We start from the raw sequence: 5,618 nt of genomic DNA on the forward strand, positions 1-5,618 counted from the left end.
CATCCCAGATTGTAATCCTTAACCATGGACACGGCTATTCGAATAGGTTTAATCTCTACAGAGGGTGTACTCTTTACCCACGAGTAACGGATTTCTTTAGTCCATCGGGACTAATTCCGTCTACGGTATTTTTGTTGAAAACACACCTAACTTGCACACACCAGCTTAACTCACACGTGTATGGAATCATCCACGACACCTGTCAAGCAAAACTCTAAGTGGGGAGGCTACAACCTCGCGTAGCATGGGATCAAATTTATATTGCGCGCTCTAAGGGGTGGCCTCCCCTCTCGGTCTCAACCGGAAACACCCATGCCCCCGGACCAGGTGGCCTGCCTACCAGCTGCAACCGGTATCTTCCACCCTGGCCTCTCTGTACGGTGTGTGCTAGGAAGAGGTTGACAACTTACTGAACCGTACTCTACTTGTTGTAGAGACGAGTGGTAGTACGAAACAAGTATGGGGGTTACTGGAACAAGACTCGATCTATGGTTGACTCAGGAGGTTTAAGTATTCCCTGCATGATTAGCATAACGAATATATTTCAACCAACAGAGTCACCGCTCATATTACCTTACCATGCCATACCAGACATAACCGTCCCGACGGAGACCGGCGACAAACTCATGCCTACCCAAGGCAGAGGTTTTCCCGGGTTACTGCCGGTATGCATGCAGGGCACATGAGGATGATTATCATCACAAGTGTGATCATTTCCAACAGCATGGAAATCACAAATATGCATCCATGCACATGATCATCTCACATGAAATAACAATTTCTCCAAAAATGAGGTAGTGTGATAAATGTGTCAATGAACACTCAAAAATATCATGCCAGAGTTCAGAATGCTTGCCTTCAGGTCAAGGGAAGGCAGGGTGCATTTCAAACTCTTGAAATATTTCTCCTTCCTTCAAAATCCTATTTTAAACATATAAAAGAATTATCACACAAAAATAAAAACAGCACAAAAAGTTGTTTGGAAAATTTTTCAATTAAATCTTAAAATAAACTAGATCAAATTTAAGAGAGGTAGGAAAAAGGATTAATTCATTTGGAGTTATATTTAAAAAGATAAAGCCAGTCAAAGATTTGGTCAAAATCTGTTTTTAATAATAAACAGAAAAGAAAACGCTTCGGGCAGAATACGCCTTCAAAACGGGGAGACGTACTCGGGGTCTTTACACTTCCACTTAAACGCGTGGAGACGGGGCTGGGTTTCTGACAGTGGGTCCAGGGGTCCCACTGGTCAGGTTTGACCAGTCCCCACTCCCTCCTCTTCTCTACCCGCGCAGAGGCGGGGCGTCCGGCGATCGTCGCCGGCGAACGGCGTTTTCTTCGCGGGCATCTAAGAGCAGGGATGGATACTCCACTCCTAGGCGGTCCTTCCGGTGGTCGCAGGGTCACTGGAGGTGGAGGGAGTCGCCGGCGGCGAGCTCCGCGGCGGAGGGGGCTTCGGGGGACAAAGTGATTTTTGGGCTGCGGTGGTCTCCGACCAAAATTGATCGAGGGGTTGCACTCACGAGTGGAAGGGAGAGTTCTTGGTGGAGAGAGTCGAGAGGGAGAGGTACTGGTGGCGATGGAATCGGACGGGGCTTGGCGGCGACCGAACCGGCCGGACTCGGGGAAGAAGGCCTTCCCTTGCTCGACTGCTGGCCAAGGCAACACTAGGAGGATCATATGAGGTTTCTCGAGGACTCGATTGAGCTCCGGGGCCCTTACATAGGCGGTGGATGTCGGTCCCGAGGCGGCCGGCGATAAGGACGACGGCGAACCGTCTCTCTGTAGCAATGGCGACGTGGCGACGACGGGAGCTAGCCGACGAGCGAGGGGATAGGCTTGCGTTGTTCCCAGGGGCAGGTGGCGAGCTGGGGTGGCTTAGGCGGCGCTGTCCTGAGCAGGGTTGTCGGGCGGCCGTGGCGGCTAGTCCTTGGCTTGCCGGGGACGCGGCGAGGCTCTGCTTGGCGCGTTGCGGTGAGGGGGAGCATGCAGTGCGCAAGGGGACACGTCGTGCTGGCTGCGGTCGGTCACGGGCTGGGGTGAGTGCGGGGCGTGACGCGGTGGCTCGGGCGCACGCGCGTGCAATATGCACGCTCTGGGCGTGTCTAGTGCATGCACGGAAGGTGTTTGACATAATGTCGTGGTATGCTACAGGTCACAGGTGAGGTTGGCAAGCAACAGAACTAGGTTAGAGATAGAGGGAAACTCCAGGGACAAGGTGGTTTGGTCAGGTGGCCTAGTTCATAATGTATACTTGAGATCATGCCAAATCAGTCCATGCACTCCAGGTGTTTGTCAAAATGCCAAAGGCACCTAGGCTTTTCTTGGAGTGGCCAATTCCTCCAGATCAGTGTCTCTCTAGATGCACAAGAGGGTGGTGAGGTCAGGCTGTGAAAAGCACAAACTTGCTAGTGCAAGTTTTGCAGAACTTCAATTCTGGGCAGAACTTAAATGGCATTATATCATGAACTAAAAATGATCAAAAGAATGTATGCTCTTGGACTTAAGGGTTTAGCATGGAGGACTACAAGTAGGAGAAAGAATCAAGGGCCAAAGAGCAAGCAATAATATGGTTGCCGTACAAACCATCATGTTGGACCAGGATGGAGATGAGGTTGATTCACTCAAAATTTTCAAAGAACATCCTTGGATCTTTGCATATAATGGAATCATATGCTGCTACTGACATCCCATAATTTTGGTGGAAGCTAGAAACAAATATTTAAAAGGGTTGCAGTGCAAAAATGCCTACTGGACCAGAGAAGAAAAACATGTGTAGCACTCAAAATATGCAATGAATGAACTATATTATTGCATAAAAGTGACTTAGAGGCATCACATGACATCTCCAAATTTTGGTGGAATTTTTAGTTAAGTCTATCAACTGGTTGTAGTACAAAAAGAGCTCCAAACTTAAAACAAGTCATTTTAAAGAAAATAGCTCGGGGTGAAATAATTTAATAAATAAATCTACTGATTAAGAGATGATTTTTAATGAGAGGGCATATAAGTCTAATATATCTTGGAAGGATCCACTTGGGAAAATTCCTTAATATTAAAAGAAAAGTTTTGAAAACAACAGAGATACTCATGCAGGCAAAAAAAATTAAACTCTTGGAAAAATTTTAATAACTAAAACCTGGTTAAATTTTTGGGGTGTTACAATTACTACCCCCCTTAAGAAAAATCTTGTCCTCGAGATTTGCTGAGAGCCGTTGTGAAAAATAAATACTCCATACGTGTTCGAGCGGTTGTGAGTCTGCTGCCGTGGTGCTGCGTGAATAAAAATAATCCATGTAGTGAGGGGATAACTGTTGCAGCAACTCATGGAAAAGAAATCTCATTCTAGGATTTTTTGCCGTTACACAAGTTAATTACGAAGAAAACTACTCATACTAGTAGAAACTAAATAATCGACTCGTCGCACACATTCGAGGTACCATGCACAAGTTACAACATAATAATAAATGCTAAAATAACAAACACAGCAGTGATGTCTAAAATGAAAACGGTAACTGGACGGGGTCCCGATAAAATATCTCTGGTAAAGGGATACACTCCTCTTCTATCGGAGGAAGTGGATTGACCAGTCGATGTATGCGTCTCTCCGGGTCGGGCCTCAGTGGTCTGCCGATGGCAATCTGAGGGTTCAGATCAGTGAGACTCTGGAGATAATCCATTACTCGCTGGTTCAGATGCTCTTGAGCGATGATGTACTGGATAAGGTTGGCTAGTATTGGGTCTCTGTCAGGACCCCGACTCAATGCCAAATCGATCTAGCATGTAACACCCCCATATCACTTTGCGGCCTCACGCACGGTATTCCCACGGGTGTCGCCTTACCTTTGCCCGGGACCGTTTGCGTCTTTTGGCACACGTATATGATAGTGTCGCTAGCATCCATATGGTAAGGAGCCCGGGCTGACATGGCTAGTCGTAAACCCAAAGTGGCACAGACTTACAGGGACAGGCATTCATGACCCAGCTTCGAACGTGTCGGTCATCAGCAAGTGGGTCCGGGCTGTAGCACTGGGCTAGCAGGACTCCGGTAAACCGGGCTGTAGCGGGCTAACAGGACTCCGGTACTCAAAGCGTGACATTTCCCCGAAGGGACAGACACAGGAACGAGGAAGGACACATGCCGGCCAGCCTAAGTGTTCCAGAGCAGTAGCAAGCTACCATGGCTCAGCGGTAACACTAGGAGACATTTCCCGGTAAGAGAGGCTACTAAAGATAAACAACTAGATAGTCAGATCCCACACATACCAAGCATTTCAATAACATACACACAATATGCTCGATATGTGCAATACAACATGGCATCACAAAATGACTCTACGACTCAAGTAGTTTATTCATTAGGCTCCGAGGAGCGAGATATTACAAACATGGGTCTCATGACCCAACACTCAGAGCATACAATCAAAACACAAGCGGAAGCTATCATGTCTGAGTACAGACATCTATAAATGAAAAAGGCTGAAAAGCCTGACTATCTACCAGATCCTGCCGAGGGCACAAGATCGTAGCTGAGGTAACAAGCTAAACTCGAAGTCCACGCGGAACTACTAACGAGACCGAAGTCTCTCTGCAAAAAACATAAATAGGCAAACGTGAGTACAAATGTACCCAGCAAGACTTACATCAGAACTATCTACATATGCATCATTATCAACAAGGGGGGGTGGTGGAGTTTAACTGCAGCAAGCCAGCTTTGACTCGGTGGCTAACCTGAACTACGACTGCAAGTAACTCTTTTGAGGTGGCGCACACGAGTCCACATATCCACCATATCAATACACCACTATGGATCCGCTCCCGTCTCCCTACGAGAACGCCATCCATAGCACTCACGCTTATCTTGCGTATTTTAGAGTATCCACTTTCACTTGTCTATGAACTGATATAAGGGGTCCACGTTTCCATATCCGAGGAATCCGGCTATTCGAATAGATGATGTTAACCCTGCAGGGGTGTACTTCTTCACACACGCTCTCGCCACTTATCGCCCTGTACACGTCATGTACCTCGGCAACCTTCAAGCGGAAGCCGGGCGAGGGAGTCGGCCACGACCTGACTAACCGAACAAGTCTCTAGTCCAGGTTTATCGCCTATTCAGGTTCCATCCGCAAGGAGATCCGACCGGGGTGTCGCTTACGGCCCCAAACGATGTGTGCAGGGTTCCCAAGCCCACCAACCTGGTGCCACTTGGTACACCGGGCCACTGTGCCTAGTCTGTCCCAAGCCCACCTGTACCGGGTGCCACTTGGTAGACTACTAACACTGCCTACAAACACCAGAAACTAGTTGCAACTCCTGGACAGAGATCAAGTTGATTAATAAGTCGAGAGGGCTTGGAGCGCCCGGAGCCCAATGTGTGGTAGTAACTGATCATGGATCACAAACACAGAACTCAGTTCCTGAGGACGGCTGCAATGAGACAACCCACCATGTACTCCTACATGGCCTCTCACCGCTACCTTTACCAAATCGTGTTCACACACTTAGCTCACACACAGTAGGACATGTTCACACGCCTCTGATTCATCCCCGATGAATCAGACCTGACTCAACTCTAAGCAGTAGCAGGCATGACAAACAAGCATGAATGAGTAGGC

This window comes from Triticum dicoccoides, chromosome 7B, assembly GCF_002162155.2.
Source record: "Triticum dicoccoides isolate Atlit2015 ecotype Zavitan chromosome 7B, WEW_v2.0, whole genome shotgun sequence".
NCBI classification, from domain to species: Eukaryota; Viridiplantae; Streptophyta; class Magnoliopsida; order Poales; family Poaceae; genus Triticum; species Triticum dicoccoides.